This window comes from Chiloscyllium plagiosum, unplaced genomic scaffold (assembly GCF_037043375.1).
Source record: "Chiloscyllium plagiosum isolate Xiang-an unplaced genomic scaffold, Cpla_swu_hap1 HiC_scaffold_37, whole genome shotgun sequence".
In the NCBI taxonomy this organism is placed as follows: Eukaryota; Metazoa; Chordata; class Chondrichthyes; order Orectolobiformes; family Hemiscylliidae; genus Chiloscyllium; species Chiloscyllium plagiosum.
This window is the reverse complement of record NW_028270175.1, coordinates 37,273,945-37,297,994: the sequence shown is the minus strand read 5'-3', so window position 1 is coordinate 37,297,994 and position 24,050 is coordinate 37,273,945. Positions and strand designations below refer to the sequence as shown.

The 24,050-nt window shown below is 42.9% G+C and overlaps 1 long non-coding RNA gene across 1 annotated transcript in view; it reads right to left on the bottom strand.

Moving 5' to 3' along the window:
- Positions 1–380, bottom strand: part of LOC148139792 (uncharacterized) — a 33,888-nt gene extending 33,508 nt beyond the window's left edge. Inside the window, exon 1 of the long non-coding RNA XR_015753529.1 lies at positions 307–380. This is a non-coding gene — a long non-coding RNA (uncharacterized LOC148139792). The remainder of the gene's footprint in view (positions 1–306) is intronic.
- Between the last annotated feature and the right edge of the window lie 23,670 nt (positions 381–24,050).

Here is a 24,050-nt window from a genome sequence, read left to right as displayed (position 1 = left end):
TTTATTAAACAAATTATAAAAACAGTTTACAACAAAGTTACATTTACAGCTGCATACAAGAGACAGCAATTTTACAAGGGAGAGGAGCAGCAAAGCCAGGTCCCAAACCCTACCATTCAAACAGTTTACAGGGACATGAGGACAAACCCCAAATCCCAGTTTCACATAAAGATATAAAGAGACAATAGCAGTGACAGTTGTACATTACACAATACTGTTACATACAAAAGTGCAGACAATACAGACCCAGCAAGCCCCCGCCCCTCCCACCTTCCGACCACTCTAAGGCAGCCCGCCCCTACCCACCTTTCGGTTCTCAGTCCACCCCATGCCCCTTCCAGTTCTCGGTCCGCCCTGACCACCTCTAGGACAGCCCGCCCCGGTACCCGCCCGGGGTGACAGCAGTCAGGACGGCATAAGGAGAGCGTTTCTCTCTGTTGAGTCCTTTAATCAGCTTAACACTTCAATTAGATAATCCCTTACTCGTCAATGCAGCCTGGCCTCACAGTTTAATTTAAAGCCATTGTCAAAGACACCACAAAATAATTGCTGCTTAATGCTACAAAAACTTAACACTAGCCATTATTTTCACTTGCTGAAAATGTGTTGCTGAAAAAGCGCAGCAGGTCAGGCAGTGTCCAAGGAACAGGAGAATCGACGTTTCGGGCATAAGCCCTTCTTCAGCCCTGAAAAAGGGCTCATGCCCGAAACGTCGATTCCCCTGCTCCTTGGATGCTACCTGACCTGCTGCGCTTTTCCAGCAACACATTTTCAGCTCTGATCTCCAGCATCTGCAGCCCTCACTTTCTCTTGATTATTTTCACTTGCTTTGAGTGCCACAGAAGAAACATTCCCTGTTGAATTTCCCCGCACATGTAAGATGGGAAGTGGTGATAATTGCATTAATGTTTTTGACAAGATGTATAGAGACATACAGCATGGAAACAGACCCTTCGGTCCAATCCGTCCACACCAACCAGATATCCCAATCCAATCATGTCCTACCTGCCAGCACCCAGCCCACATCCCTCCAAACCCTTCCTATTCATATACCCATCCAAATGCCTCTTAAATGTTGCAATTGTACCAGCCTCCATCACATCCTCTGGCAGCTCATTCCATACACGTACCACCTTCTGCGTGAAAAAGTTGCCCCTTACGTCTCTTTTATATCTTTCCCCTCTCACCCTAAACCTATGCCCTCTAGTTCTGGACTCCCCCATCCCAGGGAAAAGACTTTGTCTATTTATCCTATCCATGCCTCTCATAATTTTGTAGACCTCTATAAGGTCACCCCTCAGCCTCCGACGCTCCAGGGAAAACAGCCCCAGCCTGTTCAGCTTCTCCCCATAGCTCAAATCCTCCAACCCTGGCAACATCCTCGGAAATTTTTTCTGAACCCTTTCAAGTTTCACAACATCTTTCTGATAGGAAGGAGACCAGAATTGCACGGAATATTCCAACAGTGGCCTAACCAATGGCCTGTACAGCCGTAACGTGACCTCCCAACTCTTGTACTCAATACTCTGACCAATCACTATCCTATCTACCTGCGACTCCACTTTCAAGGAGCTATGAACCTGCACTCTAAGGTCTCTTTGTTCAGCAACACTCTCTAGGACCTTACCATTAAGTGGATTAGTCCTGTTAAGATTTGCTTTCCCAAAATGTAGCATATCGCATTTATCAGAATTAAACTCCATCTGCCACTTCTCAGCCTATTGGCCCATCTGGTCCAGATCCTGTTGTAATCTGAGGTAACCCTCCTCGCTGTCCACTACACCTCCAATTTTGGTGTCATCTGCAAACGTACTAACTGTACCTCTTAAGCTCGCATCAAAACTATTTATGTAAATGACAAAAAGTAGAGGACCCAGCACTGATCTTTGTGGCGCTCCACTGGTCACAGGCCTCCAGTCTGAAAAACAACTCTCCACTACCTCCCTCTGTCTTCTACCTTTGAGCCAGTTCTGTATCCAAATGGCTAGTTCTCCCTGTATTCCATGAGATCTAACCTTGCTAACCAGTCTCCCATGGGGAACCTTGTCGAATGCCTTACTGAAGACCATACAGATCACATCTACTGCTCTGCCCTCATCAATCTTCTTTGTTACTTCTTCAAAAAACTCAATCAAGTTTGTGAGACATGATTTCCCATGCACAAAGCCATGTTGACTATCCCAAATCAGTCCTTGCCTTTCTAAATACATGTACATCCTGTCCCTCAGGACTCCCTCCAACAACTTGCCCACTATCGAGGTCAGGCTCACCAGTCTATAGTTCCCTGGCTTGTCTTTACCGTCCTTCTTAAACAGTGGCACTACGTTTGTCATCCTCCAGTCTTCCGGCACCTCACCTGTGACTATCGATGATTCAAATATCTCAGTAAGAGGCCCAGCAATCACTTCTCTAGCTTCCCAGAGAGTTCTCGGGGACACCTGATCAGGTCCTGGGGATTTATCCACCTTTACCCGTTTCAAGACATCCAGCACTTCCTCCTCTGTAACCTGGACATTTTGCAAGATGTCACCATCTATTTCCCTACAGTCTATATCTTCCATATCCTTTCCATATCAGTAAATACTAATGCAAAATATTCATTTAGTATCTCCCCCATTTTTCTGTGGCTCCACACAAAGACCACCTTGCTGATCTTTGAGGGGCCCTATTCTCTCCCTAGTTACCCTTTTGTCCTTAATATATTTGTAAAAACCCTTTGGATTCTCCTTAATTCTATTTGCCAACACTATCTTTTTGCCCTCCTGATTTCCCTCTTAAATATATTCCTACTTCCTTTATATTCTTCTAAGGATTCACTCGATCTATCCTGTCTATACCTGACTTATGCTTCCTTCTTTTTCTCAACCAAACCCTCAATTTCTTTTGTCATCCAGCATTCCCTATACCTACCTGCCTTCCCTTTCACCCTGACAGGAATATACTTTCTCTGGATTCTTGTTATCTCATTTCTGAAAGCTTCCCACTTTCCAGCCGTCCCATTACCTGCAAACAACTGCCTCCAGTCAGCTTTTGAAAGTTCTTGCCTCATCCTGTCAAAATTGGCCTTTCTCCAATTAAGAACTTCAACTTTTAGATCTTGTCTATCCTTTTCCATCACTATTTTAAAACAAATAGAATTATGGTCGCTGGTCCCTTAGTGCTCCCCCACTGACACCTGCCCTGCCTTATTTCCCAAGAGTAGGTCAAGTTTTGCACCTTCTCTAGTAGGTACATCCACATACTGAATCAGAAAATTGTCTTGTACGCACTTAAGACATTCCCCTCCATCTAAACCTTTAACACTATGGCAGTCCCAGTCGATGTTTGGAAAGTTAAAATCCCCGACCATAACTACTCTATTATTCTTACAGATAGCTGAGATCTCCTTACAAGTTTATTTCTCAATTTCCCTCTGACTATTGAGGGGTCTATAATACAATCCCAATGAGGTGATCATCCCTTTCTTATTTCTCAGTTCCACACAAATAACTTCCCTGGATGTATTTCCGGGAATATCCTCCCTCAGCACAGCTGTAATGCTATCCCTTATCAAAAATGCCACTCCCCCTCCTCTCTTGCCTCCCTTTCTATCCTTCCTGTAGCATTTTTATCCTGGAATATTAAGCTGCCAGTCCTGCCCATCCCTGAGCCATGTTTCTGTAACTGCTATGATATCCCAGTCCCATGTTCCTAACCATGCCCTGAGTTCATCTGCCTTCCCCGTTAGGGCTCTCGCATTGAAATAAATGCAGTTTAATTTATTAGTCCTACCTTGTCCCTGCCTGCCCTGATTGTTTGACTCACTTCTGTTCTCAGCTGTACCCGCCTCACTATCTCCCTGGGTCCCACGCTCCCCACCTTACTAGTTTAAATCCTCCCAAGCAGTTCTAGCAAATTTCCCTGCCAGTACATTAGTCCCCTTCCAATCTAGGTGCAATCCAATGATCCAAAAATGTGAATCCTTCTCCCATACACCAGCTCCTCAGCCATGCATTCATCTACTCTATCTTCCTATTCCTGCCCTCACTAGCTCGTAGCACTGGGAGTAATCCAGATATTACTACCCTTGAGGACCTCCATTTTAAATTTCTGCCTAGCTCTCTGTAATCTCCCTTCAGAATTGCAACCTTTTCCCTTCCTATATCGTTCTGCACCCTCTCTGAGACATCCTTGATCCTGGCACCAGGGGAACAACACACCATTCTGCTTTTTCTCTGCTAGCCACAGAAACATCTGTCTGTACCTCGGACTACAGAATCCCCTAACACAATTGATCTCTTGGAAGCCGACGTACCCCTCGTTGCATTAGAGCCAGTCTCAATACCAGAAACTTGGCTGTTCATGCTACATTCCCCTGAGAATCCATCACCCCCTACATTTTCCAAAGCAGCATACCTGTTTGAAATGGGTATATCCACAAAAGACTCCTGCACTAGCTGCCTACCTCTCTTACCCTTCCTGGAGTTAACCCATCTATGTGACTGTATCTAAGACTTTCCCCCCTTCCTATAAATGCCATCCATCACATACTATTGCTGTTGCAAATTCCTCATCACTTCTACCTGTCTCTCCAACCGATCCACTCGATCTGATAAGATTTGCATCCAACAGCATTTATGGCAGATATAATCCACAGTAACCCTTAAACTCTCTTTAAACTCCCACATCTGACAAAAAGTACGTATCACTGCAAAGGCCATTTTTGCTCCTTCACAATCTACAGATCCAGAAAATAACACCGTCTTATTCCTCTACAAAACACTGCACCAGGTTAAATTAAGATCTATAGCTTATATTTTAAGTTTAATCAAGAGACTTATCTCCAAAAACATATAATCAAGAAAGAACCCACTGTACTCACTACTGCAGCCTTTCTCTTGTCACACAGGAACACAACTACTGTGTTACGGGAGAACTACTTGTTAATCACCTGGGGTAGGGGGTCACTGCCGACTTCAGGACCACGGCCAGCACCATCATCAGTATGGATTTGAACCCCTCCAAAATGTGTTACCCATGTCAGAGCTGAGGCCGTACTATTTGCTAAAAAAAAGGTGCAAAAAATTGTTTAAAAAAGTCTCAAAGATGAGACTTTTACATGAGTTTATGTGGTAACACTTTTAAGAAATCATTTATAATCAGAATATAGCTAAAGAACTGAAGTGTATGACATGTTTAAATTGCAGAACCATTGTACCTGAACTGTGGTCTGGAGGGGTGTGTTCATGACAGACATTTACAGCTGTATGAGGCAGCTAAAAGGTGATTGCAAAAGATTTGACAATATTGAGCAGAATCTGCCTCAGCTATTTCCAATTACTGGGAGCTAAAGCAGGAAAACGGATGACAACTAGCCAAATTTCAACGAGCACACCCAGCTTCTGTTCGAAGGTCTGACTTGTGTATAAATAGGATCTGGGGGTTGCAGGAAACTTACAGAAGAAGGCCCATTTGAAGATGCAGCAATACAGGGTTTTATAGTGATGTGGACAAACTTGTAAGTTAAAGTGCTGTTGTCAGCTGTATGGTGCAGAGTACAAGCAGTTCTGAGTAAAAGATCTCTCTCGGAAGTTAAACGTGAAAAAATGATCTTCTCCGTTGTGGAGGGAAGTATGTACTGCCAGCAGCTACATTTCTGCAGAGAACACCATTGGGGATCAGAAATACACCAAAGGTTCCGGTGCTGAGAAACAACAGGAGCAGGGATTGAAAGCAGTCAGCTCATGCTGCCTAATGACCTGGTAAGGACCACAGTCCCTCTGGATCTGGTCATTATCCTCCAGCAATATTTCTGGCTTTACAGGAGTGTGCGATGGAAATGGAAGTGTAATCAGATCCCAGGTGCTACATGGCTCCAGGACTTAAACAAAAATGAAAAAAAAAAATTGAAATACTTAACCTTTATGGAATGTTTTTTTTAAATGATCTTCAGATGCCCAAAGCACTTTCCTGCCACCCTAGAGGTTCTAAGGTGTGGATACTGGTAAAATGTAAGAAACAGAGCAGTCAAATTTCACACAGGCATTTCCTATAAACAGCACACGATCAATGGGCCAAGAAAAAACATATTTTCTGTGTGAATAAAGGGAATCTGGAACTCACTACCTGTAAGGATGGCAGAGATAAAAAATCCTCATAAAATTTAATAAATATTTAGATGTGCACTTGCAATGCCAAGACATACAAGACTAGGGCCAAACACTGGAAAATATTCATTAGAATAGTGAGGTGGTTGTTTTTGACTAACATGGAAGCAATGGGTTGAAAATCCTTCTTCTGTGCTCGAGTTATACAGGTCAGATTATGTAGCAATTATTTGTCCATTGGGAGGAAAATAGGAATAGAGAGGGGACAGTAAGAAGAGATTCAGAATGAGGGTCAGAGACCCTGTGGCGAGATAATATTGATATTATTAAAAGATAATAATGAAGGTAATACTGGCTCCAACTCAAAACTAAGCACAAAAAAACCCACTTAGGTCTGGAATAGAGTTGGGTAATTATGCACGCTATTGATTTCAGCAACAATCTGTCAACCATACCTCTTGACCTCTTTGGAATTGTTAGGTCTGTATCAAACTGAAGCCAGTTTACCAACACTATGACAACAAGATAAACTATTTTGCTTGTCCCAACTCTCCCTAACTGAATCATTTGACAGTTTTGAACTAAATCAAATTTAGATCCATTCCCTCATCCAAAATTTGAGAGCCCATTTCTGTTACAGTGAGTGTGAACAGCAGTGAGATTAACAGTACTCGCCAATCTAATGGGTTAAATCAGATAGCAATTTGTGACATCCGCTCATCCAGATACAGAAGTTGGGAATTTGTTGTCAACATTATCTCTCTCCTCAACAGGGAGCACCATTGCAATCTTTGCCAATAAAAATAGAAGAAGTAAAAGGGTGCATTTGCTGAGTTGCTTACAAAATTGGGATAAAGCATTTTGGATAGTGCAGTCAGCATAAATTGCTAAAAATGTGACAATTATTATTAAACAAACTCCTCAAATATTGTAATTTAAATTTTACAAATGTGGACTCTCATTTCCAGAGTAAACAATAGAGAGTTTTGAAAAGATTTGTAGCTCGGGTTGAGATTCTGGATGTAGGTTTGCTCGCTGAGCTGGAAGGATTCTTTTCAGACGTTTCGTCACCATGCTAGGTAACATCATCAGTGAGCCTCCGGAGGCAAGCAAACTTACATCCAGAAAACAACAGAGTTGGAGATTTGAAAAAAAAAGATATATTTTCCCCTTCTATGTTCTATTTTCTGCACATAATTTAAATCGAATTGAGAATTCCTGCCTTTTATGTCCTGGTTTATATTCTGATGCAGATATACAGACGCCACAGAACTAGCTATACCCCAGCCAAGGTCTGCCTGTACAGCTATAACTCTGAAATACAAATCTGGTGGGAAATTATCCAGATATGTCCTCTTCATAAAAAGCAGGACAAATCCAATCTGGTTAATTACCACCTCATCAGTTCGCACTTAATTATCTGGAAAATGATGGAGGGTGTCATTGACAATGCTATCAAGCAGTGCTTACTCAAAAAAATCTGCTCACTGACACTCAGTTTGGATTCCACCAAGAGTATTGACTTTCAGTCAAAAGTCACTGATGCTTCACTTTTCAGTGCTCATATCTCATTGCTGCTTCACTTTTGATCTTTAAGTATATCTGAACTGAATTCTTACTTTTCAAATTTTGACTTAAACCTAAGAATGATTATACTTTGATTAAGTAAAAATTAATTACTTGTGATTGATAGCAGTATTTTCTAGGCACAGATTCCAAGGATATCCAGCAATGGATATTATTGTGCTTTGAGAGACTTAATGCCAAGTTGTTTTGCATTTGTCTAAAAGGAGGAGTTATCCTCACTGTATTGACACTGATGATTCTTGAACTACCTGACAGGCCAATGAATGGCCTTCCATGGATGTTCGATGAGAAGAAGTTTGATTGATGGACTGCATACACTTGAGTGACATCATCAAGATAGACCCACAACCTGAGGACTGTGAAGCAGGCGGATTTTACTAAGTTTGTGGGAGACAAAATTCATGCTCTGTTGAGACGTTTTGGCTTGGAGAAACTGTGGACAGGAGATTAAAAAGGCTGGAATGGAGCCAGAAATCCGGGCTAAAGTGCACACTGCTTCCTGAATCCACTGCTGCAGCCAAGTGGCCAATAGGAGACCGCTGGAGATTACAGAGAGAAAGGACATCGATAGAGTGACTGATTCCCCCCCACAATCCCCCGCCGCCCTACTTCCCACCCTGTGTCAAATTGTTTGGACGCTCCACAATATGTGTACGCTGAGGGTGATATCTAATGTTTTTAGACACTTGACAAGTTTGGGGTTACTAGTGTTCAGACCCATTTAGTGATAAAGTTGCATTTCTCCCTTTCTTATTAATGCTTTCTTCCCTTTTAATAAAATTATCTTTCAGAACTTATGACAATAAAAGCTAAGAGCAGGAGTAGCCCATTCAGCCTCTCAAGGCTGCTCAGCCATTTAATACAATGATGGCTGAGCTCATCCCAGCATCAACTCTACTTTCCTATTCACTCCCATTACTTTCTATCCGCTTTCTTATTACTTCTTTTTAAGTATTATCATGAATATCATCATTGACAATTGATTTTAATCATTATATTATTATCCAAAATGTTATATTCAATGAACTTGTGCTTTAACATATTCCTGGCCATTGTCCACCGTATGACTCTGTCCTTAAGTGAGGCTCTGCAGGAATCTCAACTCCCCCTCCCACTCCAACAAGAACATGCAAGCCCTGGGCCTCCTCCACAATCAAATCCTAGCCACTTGACGCCTAGAAGAGGAACGCCCCATCTTCCATCTTGAGACCTTCCAACCTCACGGCATCAACATTGACTTCACTAGTTGCCAAATCTCCCCTCCCCCCATCTCATCCCAGATCCAACCCTCCAAATCGGCACTGCCCTTTTCAACTGTCCTATCTGTCCATCTTCCTTCTCACCTATCTGCTCCACCTTCTCCTCCAACCTATCACCATCACCCCCCACCTGAAAATACTTTTCACCTTTCCAGCTATCTTCCCATCAGCCTCAATCCCCTCCCCCATTTATCTGTCAGTCCCCTTCTCCCTCCCCACCCCCCCATATTCCTGAAGCAGGACTTATGCCAGAAACATTGACTGTCCTGCTCCGCGGATGCTGCCTGACTTGCTGTGCTTTTCCAGCACCACACTGTTCAACTCCGCAGGAAGTCTCACTCTCCAACGCCACTCAACCCTTATCATTCATTATAGTCTTGGTCAAAACATGGACAAAAGAGCTGAATTCCAGAGGTGAAGTGAGGGTGACTATCTTTGACATCAAAGTAGCGTTTGACTGTGTGTGACATCAAGAGTCCGAACAAGTTTGAAATCAATTGGAATGGTGAATTCTTCAATTAGTTGGAGTCGAATGTGGAACAAAAGAAGATGGTTGCCATTAGGCAACATTTTCCAAGCTACCATCACTTCTGAGGGAAGGTCACTCGACCCAAAAGGTTAACCCTGCTTTCTGTCCACAGATGCCGCCAGACCTGCTGAGCTTTTCTGGCAATTTCTGTTTCTGTTTCTGATTGTTGGGTGACAATCATCTCAGCTCCAAGGCATGTCAGCGTACTGTCCGACACCAAACCATTTTTAGCTGCTTCATTGATGATCTTCTGTCCATTATAAGGTCAGAAGTGGAGTTGTTTGCTAAAGATTCCAGTGCTCAGTACCATTTGCAAATCCTATGAGAATGGAGGGGTCCAAGCATACACTCAGCAAAGATTGAACAACGTTCTGGCTAAGGGTGAAGAGTAGCAAGTAACAGTTGCACTAGACAAGAGTCAGGCAATGAACATCTCCAACAAGAAGAATCTAACCAGCTCCTTAGATATTCAGCAGCATTAGCATCACTGAGTCAACTAGGATCAAGATTCTGGGCATCACCATTGACCAGACACTGAGCTGGGCTAACCACAGTGCAATACACAGTACATCAACCCTTCCAAGCCCACAGCCTTTACCACCGAGAGGGACAAGAGCCCAAGAGGTACATTGAAACACAAACCCTCGCAAATTCCCCTTCACGTCACATGCCATCCTGACTTGGAAATATGTCGCAGTCCTCTTACAGATTATGGCTCACAATTGTGGAACTCCCTTCCTAACAACTCGGAGCGAATAACTTCATTCAAGGTTCAAGAAGCAGCTCAAGAACATGGCACATGACCACTTGTTCCAGGGGAATTGTGGATGGAATACAAATGCTGACCCAACCAATGAGACCTATGGCCCACGAATGAATAAAAAGAGATATCTCCTTTAGGTTTATCATAAAAATATAGCAAATAGGAATAGGAGTAGCCTTTTGGACTTTCATGCTTGTTCTAACATTTAGCCTTAAGAATTATAGAGATTTCCTTAGTGAAAAGATTCAATGTTTTGGCCTCAGCCATTTTCTGTGGCAGAGAATTCCATAAGCTCACCATTCTTTGGGTGAAAACATTTCTCCTCATCTCAGTACTAAACAGCCAACCCTGTGCCTTCAAACCGTGACCCCTGGTTCTGGATTCCCCGGACATTGGGAACATCCTACCTGTGTTTAATCTGTCTGGTCCTGTTAGAACTTTAGGGGTTCAATATTAAGCTATGAATCCTGACATAAACTCTGTGACTGATAGCTCCAATATTAGGATGTACCCAACGTTGACACCTTATAGTTACTCCTTTGACATTATTTTGAAGATATTTCAACACTACATCTGTGAGGAGAATAATTGCAAATCTGTAAATCACCCGTCATTTTTCCAGAATGAATTGCTCCCTTCCTCCCAAAAGGTGAAAATATTGCTCTTGAATTGAAACACCTTAATATCAGTTGCCAGAAGTTTCAGAAGTCCTTTACCACTGATACTTTAATTTCTATCTCTAAACCGGAGACACTTAGTCTCCTCAATTCTTACTTCAATAATGTTTGGAGCTTTTTTCAGGTAGCCGCTCTGAATTTTGACCTTTATTTTTGACCTTAATGTGAGTTGGGATGTTTTGCGTTTTGACCTGCTTTCAGTGCCCATGAGTGTTGGAGGAGTTGGGAATCCAACAGCTTATTCTTGATGTTGAGGGGCCAGTGCTGGATGGGATGGACAAAGTTAAAAATCACATAACACCAGGTAGGAGTCAGATAGATTTATTTGGAAGCACTAGCTTTCAGAGCACTGCTCCTTCATCAGGCGGTTGTGGAGTGTAAAATCATAAGAAACAGAATTTATAACAAAAGATCTCAGTGTCGTGCAACTGAAACGATAAATTAAACAAATCTAGATTGTTGGTAAGACTTCCATCTTTTAGAATGAGTTGTAGGTTTTGGTTCATTAATATATAAACCCCAGAACCTGTTTCCAGTCACATTCTCAGGATAATTTAAGGTTTTATAAAAAGAGGTGACATCTCAGCTCAGACAATGCATTAGAAACTGTCTGTATCCCAATCTTGAGTCAGACTGATTCTGTTTCTAAAGTAGGAATTTATAAAATGTTACATGGATTGACTACCTGCTTCTGGATCAGTGGTGCTGGAAGAGCACAGCAGTTCAGGCAGCATCCAAGGAGCTTCGAAATCGACGTTTCGGGCAAAAGCCCTTCATCAGGAATAAAGGCAGAGAGCCTGAAGCGTGGAGAGATAAGCTAGTGGAGGGTGGGGGTGGGGATAGAGTAGCATAGAGTACAATAGGTCAGTGGGGGAGGAGATGAAGGTGATAGGTCAGGGAGGAGAGGGTGGAGTGGATAGGTGGAAAAGGAGCTGGGCAGGTCGGACAAGTCCGGACAAGTCAAGGGGACAGTTTTGCTGGAGGTTAGAAACTAGGATGAGGTGGGGGAAGGGGAAATGAGGAAGCTGTTGAAATCCACATTGATGCCCTGGGGTTGAAGTGTTCCGAGGCGGAAGATGAGGCGTTCTTCCACCAGGCGTCTGGTGGTGAGGGAGCGGCGGTGAAGGAGGCCCAGGACCTCCATGTCCTCGGCAGAGTGGGAGGGGGAGTTGAAATGTTGGGCCACGGGGCGGTGTGGTTGATTGGTGCGGGTGTCCCGGAGATGTTCCCTAAAGCGCTCTGCTAGGAGGCGCCCAGTCTCCCCAATGTAGAGGAGACCGCATCGGGAGCAACGGATACAATAAATGATATTGGTGGATGTGCAGGTAAAACTTTGATGGATGTGGAAGGCTCCTTTAGGGTCTTGGATAGAGGTGAGGGAGGAGGTGTGGGCGCAGTTTTACAGTCCCTGCGATGGCAGGGGAAAGTGCCAGGATGGGAGGGTGGGTTGTAGGGGGGCCTGGACCTGACCAGGTAGTCACGGAGGGAACGTTGCAAGTCGTGTGCTTTTTGAACAAAATAGAATGTATCTGCAAATACAATTCTGCAAATGCAAGTTCACCCCACAGACTTGTACAAGTGTGTGCATGCATGTGAGGGAGAGCGAGAGTGAGAGAGTGTGTGTCATTCTTGTTGATGTGTAGTCTGTTATTCACAGTTAACACTACAAGCTGCATGTTCAAAGCTGCACTGCATTTGTTATTTCCATTACTTTCTGCGTGATCTCCTTTCCATATAATAGCTCGAGCATTGATGGCATCATGTTCAGGCCCTTCATTGTACACTTCCAGACAATATAACTTTGTTTTTTTATTTTTTTCCTTCACATTCTAAATTATAGCAATTGTTAAATTAATTTGGATAGATGTACCGACCTTGGAAGACATGTAGCGTGGGTTTGCTGGCAGAATACCATGGCTCAAATGGTTAAACTGCAAAATGTGTTTACACAAACTAATGCCTGGAAAGTAGACGATAAAGGGCCGACCTTGTTTGGAGTTTTCAAACTGTTAAGGGGAACAGATAGGATCAATAGAGTGAAAAGCTATTTCTGTTGAGAGCAGTGTCTAGGATAGGGACATGGACTTCATCAGACCTTCCATGAGTGAAATTCAGAAAAGCTTCTTCATGTGAAGGATGGGCAAGGTTTGGAATTCTCTTCCATAATTGACAACTGATACAAAGGGTGAAGGTAATAGGGTGGCAGTATTGTTGAACATGGACTACCATTGTCCCGTTGGAGTAGATGATAAAACTTGAATTTATTAAAAATCTGGAATGAAAAGCTAGTGTAATGGCCACCATTGTTGTAAAAATCCAACTGGTTCACTAATATCCTTTCAGAAAAGAAATCTGCCATATTTTACCTCAGATCCAATTCCAACATGGTTGGCTTTTAACTGTCCTCGAGGTGACCCTTGGTGAGTTCACAACTTGAGTATTGTGTGTAATTTTGGTCTCCTCGTCGGAAGAAGGACATTATTGCCATTAAAGAAGTCCAGTGAAGGTTCACCAGACTGATTCCTGGGATGGAGAAAGTGAGGTCTGCAGATGCTGGAGATCAGAAATGTGTTGCTGGAAAAGCGCAGCAGGTCAGGCAGCATCTAGGGAACAAGAGAATCGACGTTTCGGGCATTAGCCCTTCTTCAGGAATCCTGGGATGGCAGGACTGACATATGAAGAAATGTTGGATCAACCGGGCTTGTACTCACTGAAATTTAGAGGAATGAGGGGGAATCGCATAGAAACATATAAAATTCTGATTGGGCTGGACGGACTAGATGTGGGAAGATTGTTCCCAATGTTAGGGAAATCCAGAACTAGGGGTCACCATAAGACTAATAGACATAGGAGCAGAAATTAGGCCATTCGGCCCAACAAGTCTGCTCCACCATTCAATGATGGCTGATAAATTTCTCAACCCCATTCTCCTACTTTCTCCCGCTTCCTCCTTGTAACACGTGATTCCCTTGATTCTCAAGAACCTATCCACCTCCACCTTAAATATACTCAATGACCTGGACTCCATAGCCTTCTGTGACAATGAACTCCATAGGTTCACCACTCTCTCGCTTATCTCCATTCTAAAAGATCTTTCCTTCACTCTAAGGCAGTGCCCTCGGGTCCTTATCTCTTCAGCAAATGAAAACATCTTCCCAACTTCCACACTGTCCAGGCCATTCAGTATTTTGTAAGTTTCAATTAGATTCCCCCTCATCCTTCAGAACTCCATCAAGTATATAGACCCGGAGTCCTCAAGCGTTTCGCATTTGTTGAGCTTTTCATTCCTGGGATCATTCTCAAGAGCCTCTTTTGGACCCACTCCAGGACCATTACATCATTTCTGAGGTATGGAGCCCACAAGTGACCACATTACTCTAAACGTGGTCTGACCAGAGCTTTATAAAGCATCAGAAATACATCCCTACATTTGTATTCTAGTCCTCTCGAAATGAATGTCAACATTGTATTTGATTTCCTAACTACAAAGTCAACTTGCAAGTTTACCTTAAGAGAATGAGTCACAGTCTAATAATAAGGAGTAAGCCATTCAAAACTGTGATGAAGAAGAATGTCATCACTAAGAGAGCTGTGAACCTGTGGAACTCTCTCCCACTGCAAAGCTGTTGGGACAGTTCATTAGATATATTCAAAAAGGAGCCAGATGTAACCCTTGCAGCTAAAGGGATCTAAGGGTATGCAGTGAAAGTGGGAGTGTGATATTAATATTGGATGATCAGCCACAATCTTATTGAATGGTTAGGCAGGCTCGATAACTGCTGGCCCAAACAGTGATGTCTATATCTTGCGAATGAATGACGGAAGAAAAGATTAATTGTTTATGTTAAATCTGAGATTGACAGATTTTTACTGGCCAGGGATACTAAGGTGAATTTGGGAACGCTTTGCAAATGTTTGGAGTTGGGTTCCAGAGTAGCCACAATCTCACTAAATGGTGAGAGATGCCCACTGGACTAAATTGATTAGCTTTTGTTTCTGTGTAATTCTTTAGTTTGAAATGTCTCAGGCCCTGACAAAAATATAAAATGCCCTGAACAAATATGTCTTCACTCTTCTCACTGATCTTTGCCCCTTGTGAGTCTCAAGCCTGTATTTGTAGATGGAGAGGAGCATCTTACAGGACTGAAGTTATACTGTTGCACCTGACTCCTGGTTGTCCTCTTGCTGCTTTCCTTCAATGCTGGACAGTATGAGATTATACAGCCCATCCTTGAATCAGCTAAGACTCCAAATCACTTTACACTAATGTGACAGCAAATATTTAACTGCAGCTTGCAAACCCATTTTCTTGCCATTTTCTGGGATTGGGCTTAGAGGATGCTGGTGGAGAGAGATTATCTAATGCTCCAACCTCCACTTTGATTGAGTGAACATTTGCAGTGGACGTGCAGTCTTTTGGAAATGTACCCGATCATCCTGGAGTCACGGTGTTCATATCTTTGTGAATCAATTCACTCCTAATCCTGCTGCACCAATTATGATCCTTTGCCTGTGCTCTACTTGTCAGTTACGGAACTGTTTAATTCATTTGGAACCAGGCGGCTGATGATGATTGTGGTGACCTGGTGATAATTTAGTAGTATGTTCAGAATATCTTACTCCAGTGAAATGTACAAATCTTCAAGATTATATAGTGCCAGAGAAAAAAATCCCTTGTTTTGCTCTGGAGTTCAGAGTTTTAATACGGCTATGTTCAACATCCCTCACTGACATCAGAGAGATCTTCATTTGCGCTGAATTTCGTCCTAAATATTTTTGAAATGTTGGGATTATCTTCAGCTACATTTATGACAATGCTCTACCCTACTCTTTTTACAGAGCATCTGCATAGCATCGAAATTTAGTTCATACTGTGAGCAGTTTCTCTACCTGGGACCCCTGGGTTGGATGCATATCAAATCATTTAAAAAATTGGTAATAAAATGGGTTATGTCAGAAGAACACCAAAAACGTAGAGTCATAAAGTCATACAGCACAGAAACAGAACCTTTGGTCCAACCATAAACTGAAACTAACCCAGTCCGACCTGTCTGCACTTGACCCATATCCTTCCAATATTTCTTATTCATGTACTTATCCAAATAGCTTGTAAATGCTGTAATTGTACCCACATCCATCACTTCCTGTGGAAGTTCATTCCTCACACGAACCACTCTCTGTGTAAAAAAAATTGCCCCTCATGTTTTGTTTTATCTTTCTCCTCTCACCTTAAACATATGCCCTCTCGTCTTGAAATCCTCCACCTAGAGAAAGGACACCTGCCACTCACCTTATCTATGCCCCTCACAATTTTATGAACCTCAATAAGGTCACTCCTCAATCTCCTACGCTCCAGTGAAAAACTTCACAGCCTTTTCAGCCTTTCCTTATAACTCAAACCCTCCATTCCTGCCAACATCCTGGTTGGCACGGTGGCACAGTGGTTAGCACTGCTGCCTCACAGTGCCAGAGACCCGGGTTCAATTCCAGCCTCAGGGAACTGTCTGTGTGGAGTTTGCACATTCTCCCTGTGTCTGCGTGGGTTTCCTCCGGATGCTCCGGTTTCCTCCCACAGTCCAAAAATGTGCAGGTTAGGTGAATTGGCTAAGGCAAATTGCCTGTAGTGTTAGGTGAAGGGGCAAATGTAGGGGAATGGGTCTGAGTGGGTTGCTCTTCGGAGGGTCGGTGTGGAATTGTTGGGCCGAAGGGCCTGTTTCCACATTGCAAGTCATCTAAACCAAATGTTTCCTGAATCTGCACCAGTTTAGTAATATCCATTGTGTGATGCCTTCACAGTGCACAATCTCAAGGTGTTTCATTGGTGTGTCATTAAACTGAAAGCTGGATGAAAGAGATAGGTTTAAGGAGTGTCTGAAATGAAACAACAGAAAGAGAGAGGGAGAGGTGGAGTGAGAGACTTTGAGAGGTTACATTCTTGGCAATGCAGGGTAGAGTCACTGGCTGTCAAAATCAAAGTTATTTGAAGCCAGGATTAATGGAACGCTGATACCTTGGAGGGTTGTGAGGCTGGAGGAGAGCATGGAGGAAGGGATGGGCAAAGGAGTTGAAATGAAAGCTGAGAATTTTTAAGATGGAGGCATTTGGAGCTGGGAGCCAATGTTGGTCAGTGAGGATTGGGGCTTGGTATGAGTTGCGAGATGGACAGCAGAGCTTTGGATGATCTCGAGTTCACTGGGGCCAGATGCGAAAGGCAAGCTGGTGATGTATGGAATAGCCAAGTCTCGAGGTACCAATGGCATGGGCAAGGATTTCAGTAATAGCTGAGTTGAGGCAGGGTGATGTTACGGAGATGTGAATGAGCAGAATTACATGGTGTCACAGACAGTTTCCAGGAAGGATGGACTCCATGGCTGGAGAGTTGGGGGTTGATTTTATAGGAGGCATCGGGACCACAATGTTGCATAATACATGGGTCTCAAGCCTGGACTGAATGGGCAATGTTACTGCAGGTAACCTCCTAAATGACCAACTCCAAGATCACCTCCTGATTAAAGATGGCAGGAGGTCCTCTGATGATGTTGGAGTAAAGAGGGTCATGCACTCGGAAACCACATCATCACCGCCCTGACCCAGGGAGGTCACATCTACCATGGGGATGATGCCTGGGTCGGGGGATCACATCTTTACCCAATGAGGCGTACCCGCCTGCAGGGGCCCACTGCTGAAAGGCAGTGCAGGTTTAGCTGCCAGTCTCTGTTTGTGGCAGTTGGAGAGGATGCTCCACCATTGGCACTGTGCCAACAGCAATGTCAAATGGCGCCCACTTGGTCATTTAAAAGTGGGAAGAGGTTGCCTGCCTTGTGGAGATGGCTGCCCCTCAGCTTCCGGTCCTGAGCTCAATGGAGAGATGGATTCCCATGCCATCACTGGCTCCATCACCTCTTCACCCATTTCCTGGGATGGACAAACTCCCGGGCGGAATGTGTGTTGTAATTCAAAGGCAGTAACATTGATCTTTCCGATAGTTAGCTGGCTGTATTAGTTAACTCGAAAAATGCAGAGAACGAATATATAAAATACATACAGTGCCCCTGCAGACAGACTGACTACATTAACCTCCAGTTTATTCATTCCAAGCTATCAATAAGCTTCCCTTGGGAACAAGGAGCCAACTATTGAAATCAAATATTCCTTCTTATATTATCCACGTTCATTTAGCATGCATGCATTTAACTGGCACATCACAGGTTGCTATGTAATTACAGTGCTGAATAACTTACCTGCTTATCCTACATATCTTTGCTCTCGCATGCTCCATTTTGGATGGTTTAATGACAAGGTCACATTCTTTAGCAGCATTGGTGATGAATTTGCTGATGATAAGCACAATGATTTGAGTACTGTGTGATTTTTCATTCACAGCTATTGACAGGGTGTTACTGCTTATAAAACACCATAACCAAATTAATCTTGTGCACTTTTTTCTTTTTTTGCCTTCACAGCTATATTTATGTTCAAAGTGAATATGCTACTGACAAAGACACACACTTTCCAGTCCAGAGCCCAACACACATTTACCAGTACACACACATCTAACCAGACTCACAGAATGCATGCATCTTACCTTTCACAACAGCAACAAATATACACCAAGACATGCATATATATCTCATTTGATTCTCACTAATCAACCCCAAAACACATGCCAGAACACATACCTTACATTCACAAATATACCAATGGACACACTCCCCTTAATACCAACTTGTGTACGCACACACACGCATGCGCACACACACTCACGCACTCATCAAAAGTGACTGAGCAGTCTAAGGTGCTGGATTTAAGCTCCAGTCTCTACAGAGACACTAGTTTGAATCCTACCCCTGCCACATTTGCTGATAACTTGTCCCACTGAGTCTTGGATGAATGAGCTAAGTTTAAGTTTCCTGCCAGAAAAATAACACACATCTATAGTATTTGAATAAGCTTGGACTCTGGAACTGCAGCTCAAAAGAATAACTCTAGCTTTTCACTGGCAGCTAGCTTCACCAAGCTAAAAGTGCCTCAAGGCTTTTTCCCTAATCTTCCATCTGGCTCAGTTGCCCTCAGAGAATATGGCAGCTTCAACTCCCAGTCTATATTAGTACGAACTATCAGTGAGCATACTGTCTCTTCTGGCTTTTCATAGCTCCCAGGGCTTTCCAGATTTTAGATAACATCAAGTGTTTTTATGATATAAAAACCGAAAGAACTGTGGATGCTGTAAATCAGAAACACAAACGGAAATTGCTGGAAAAGCTCTGACAGCATCTGTGGAGAAAAATCAGAGTTAACATTTTAGGTTGAGTAACCCTCTTCATTCCTTATTACTTCATTAGTATATAACTGTCTTTTTGTTGATCCTCTCCCTGACTAGGATGTAACTTGTGCAGTCAACAATTGCATACAATAATGTAATGACCTATTCATTCCCTGGTTTTGTGTTGAGGGTTAATCCAGTGTGATATTTGCTAAAGCTTTGTCTGGCAATGACATTTTCATACTTGTTCTGTCATTAGTTGCCACGTCATGCTCGTCTTGATATCACTATGTTAATGTTGAATATATACCATCTCTGCAGATGTAAGGAAAACCTTAATTTTATATCAAGAGTATCTTACTATAGTTTTTCCTCACCACAATGCTGCAAGGGAAATAGCGAGATCATATGACATTGCATCACTTCCTGTGATGCTGACCACTATCTCATGACCATGTTACACAGTTGCAAATCTCCCTCACCTGACCAGGCACACCAACATAGATATACCCAACACACACATTTCAACACGCAAATCCAAGAATTAGAATCAGGTTTATTGTCACGTGTACTCAAGTTACAAACGAACAGGAATACAGTGAAAAGTGTACAATGTCGCGAACGCACGGCACCATCTTAGGTACCAAGTACCGAGGTACAAATCTGAGGTACACCAATACAGAAAATAAAGATAACAGTTCCAGAAATCCAGAATGACAAGGAGCCACAATAAAAAAACATGTGCACACAGGTCAGAAAACACCACAAAACACACCAACACTTATGCCAAGGTTAGATGTAAAGGCAATGGCCCTGCCCAGTGGTTGCAAAGCCAGAGGTGAGCTCACCTTTTCTGTCCTATGTACCCCTTTAAGGTGATGTTTTCAGCATTGAATCCATTAATGTGAAGCCACACTGTTGCCTCTAACATTGCACTCACTGCTTCACTAGCAGCCCATGTTATGAGGGGTGAGGATCTCTCGATGAGTCCTTGCAGACTCCAGACTCATGATCAAGGCATCTTCCTGAAAACTTCTTTGAGTGAGTAAATTGCATTCTGTCAATTTGATCTCTCTCTCTCTCTCTCTCTCTCTCCCCCAGCGTCAGAATTTATTAAGTGTCACACTTGATATCGTATTGAAATACCGGAGGTGAGCTCATCTCATATCCATCATCATAATGTTCTGTATCTGGGCAGAATCTAAAACTCAGAAGCACCATTAAAAAGTAAGGGAACTTTCATTTAAGATGCAGACAAGGAGGAATTTCTTCTCTCAGAACCGTCTTCAGAATCATAGAATCCCTGCAGTGCAGAAAGAGGCCATTTGGTCCATCAAGTCACCACTGAGCCTCTGAAGAGCATCCCACCATCCCTGTAACCCTACATTTCCCATGGCCAATCCACCCTAACCCGCACATGTTTGGACTATAGGACAAAACCGGAGCAAACCCACACAGACACAGGAAGAATGTGCAAACTCCACACAGACAGTCTCAAACCTGGATCCCTGGCGTTGTGAGGCAGCAGTGCTAACCACTGAGCCACCATGCTGCTAATTGTCTTTAGTCTTTGGAGTTCTCTTTACCATGGAACAGCAGGTACTCGGTCATTGAATTTATTCAAGCTGACTTCGACAGGTCTTTGGTTAACAGGGAGTTAAGGGTTAGAGAGGAGGCTGTCAGAAAAATGGAGTTAAAGCCACATCACGTCAGCCATGGCCTGGTGAAGTAGGTTAGAGGGGCTGAATGATCTACTCTGCTCCGAGATCTAATATCCTTATAATTCTTGCAAATGTTCATTGGTCAGGAAATGGAAATTATATAGTATTGCAGCATTTGGGTTAAAAACTGAAGCACTGTATTTCCAGTTTTCCCTTAATGGATCAACTGTCCCCAACCCAGTCCTAATTCAGTAGCACTTGAAAATCGAGAGTGAGACTGAGAACAGATGTCTAAATCCAATCACTAATCATAGAATCATACAGTTATAGAATCATACAGCATGGAAACAGACCCTTTGGTCCAACAGTTCATGCCAAACATGTTCCCAAACTAAACTAATCCCACCTGCCTGCATTTGGCCCAATTCCCTCCAAACCTTTTCCAGTCATGTACTTATTAAAATGTCTTTTTGACATTGCATCCATACCTGCATCCATCACTTTGTCTACCAGGTCATTCCACACATGAGCCACTCTCTATGTGAAAAAATGGCCACCCAAATCCTTCTTAAATCTTTCTCCTCTCACCTTAAAAATAGTTTTGAACCCACCCAACTCTAGGGAAAAGACCTTTGCCATTCACCATATCTGTGCCCCTCATGATTTTATAAAACACCTTTGGGTCACCCCTCAACCTCCTACGCTCCAGTGAACGAAGTTCCAGCCTATTCAGCCTCTCCTTATAACTCACTCTCTCCTATCCCGGCAGCATCCTGATATACCTTTTCTGAACCCTCTCCAATTTAATAATATCCTTCCAACAACATGACCATGGATTATGTGGACAGTGAGAAATAAAACAGATGGAATGTCAAAGGAACAGAGAAAGTTAAAAAAAGTGATTTAGGAGCAATGAGAGGCATTAATATTTTGGAAGAACAAGAAAAGCAGGAGATATTAGATTAATAGATTGAAGTAAAGGTTTTGATAAGATTTTTCATGGTTGCAATATCTCACCTTATCTGAAAAGTTATCCAAAGGTAATTTATGATCATAATTCAAAAGGTATATATCTTCAAAATAAACTTTAGAATTATCTCAACTAAGACAAATGATTGTTTAAAAATTCAATGTATGTCATTGGGTTAATTCATTAAGTTGCAAGATATTATGAGTCTGTCAGTCTTTCATTTATTGGTGCAAAATTGATAAGTTTGAATATTTTGTTCTCATACTTCATGTAAGAGTAAAATATACAAAGGTGTTTGCCAGGCATCTGTCTGAGGAGCACTATTCTTTTTACTAATTGTTATGGTGCAGAAGGAGACCATTCAGCCCATACTGCCTATACCAGTTCTATCACCGAGCACCAATACTGGGCAGCATGGTGGCTCAGTGGTTAGCACTGCTGCTTTACAGCACCAGGGACCTGGGTTTGATTCCCACCTTGGGCAACTGTCTGTGTGGAGTTTCGTCCCACAGTCCAAAGATGTGCAGGTCAGGTGAATTGGCCATGATAAATTGCCCATAGTGTTAGGTGTGTTAGTCGGAGGGAAATGGGTCCGGGTGGGTTATTCTTCAGAGGGTCAGTGTGGACTTGTTGGGAGGAAGGGCCTGTTTCCACACTGTATGGAATCTAATCATCTCCTTGCCTTGTTTCCATATCCCTGCGCATCAATTTTATCCAAGTGATCATGTACAATAAAGACCCAATCTTGGATATGCGAGGCATAATTACAGCATCAGTGGAGGATAGTAGCAAGACATTTTAAAAATTATCTTTTAAAACATGAACATCACATTTGTTGCTCATCTCCTATAGCCCCTGAGGTTATAGAGTCGTAGAAGTTTACAGCATGGAAACAGGCCCTTCGGCCCAACTTGCTCTTGTTGCCTGGTTTTCATAATTAATCTAGTCACATTTGCCTGTATTTGGTCCATATCCCTCCATTATCTATCCCATCCGTGTGCTTGTCTAAATGTTTCTTAAATGATGGGATTGTACTCGCCTCCACCACTATCTTTGGCAGCCTGTTCCAGACACTCACCACCCTCTGTGTGAAGAAATTGCCCCTCTTGACTCTTTTGTATCTTTCCCCTCTCAGCTTAAAATGCCTTCAGGTCCTTGCAAGTTGAGAATGGGCTTTGAGAGTTGGGACAGTCTCTTGGCTATGGTGGCGACTGGAGTTTTAGTGGTGATGAAGTGGCTTTAACAGAGGTAACATTCCCAGTCTGGTCAGTGACAGTGGGGGCTAGAATCCCTACAGTGTGAAAGCAGGTTATTTCACCCAACAAGTCCATACCGACCCTCCAAAGAGTAACAACACCAGACCCATTCCTCTACCCTAATGCTTTACATTTCCCCCTGACTAATGCAGCTAACCTACACATCCCTGAACATCATGGGCAATTTAGTATGGCCAATTCAGCTAACTAGAACATCTTTGGATTTTGGGAGGAAACCGGAGCACCCGGAGGAACCCATGCAGACACGGGGAGAATGTACAAATTTCACACAGATGGCCACCCGACGCTGGAATCGAACCCGGGTAAAATAAGGTTTTTGCAAACAGTGTGCTTCCTCCTTGGTGTAGCTGTCTCAGGGACAGCTTTAGCTGCTGTGAAGTTAGGCAATCCAGTAGCCACTTAGGAAATCAAGAAACTGTAGTTGGAACAAAAAGTGAAATTTGCGTTAACTCTTTTTTATAATTTATGTAACTAAAGTTATGCCAGATTCATTATGGCAACTTATACACATTTTGCTGTTTTTTTCATTAATACATGTGTCAATAGATTACTATTACTATTTAGTGGCTTGTTTAGTCACTTCAGTTTAGAGTCAACTGCATTGGTCTGGAGTCACATGTAGGCCAGACAAGGTAAGGCTGACTGATTCCCTTCCAGAAATCATCTTTAATCGGGGACAGGAATGTTTCATGCTGTTGCTTCACTGTCGCTGGGTCAAAATCCTGGAATTCCCTCCTTAAGGTCAGTGTTGGTCAACCTACAGCTCAAAAGAATAACTCTAGCTTTTCACTGGCAGCTAGCTTCACCAAGCTAAAAGTGCCTCAAGGCTTTTTCCCTAATCTTCCATCTGGCTCAGTTGCCCTCAGAGAATATGGCAGCTTCAACTCCCAGTCTATATTAGTACGAACTATCAGTGAGCATACTGTCTCTTCTGGCTTTTCATAGCTCCCAGGGCAGCAGTTCAAGAAGGCAGTTCAC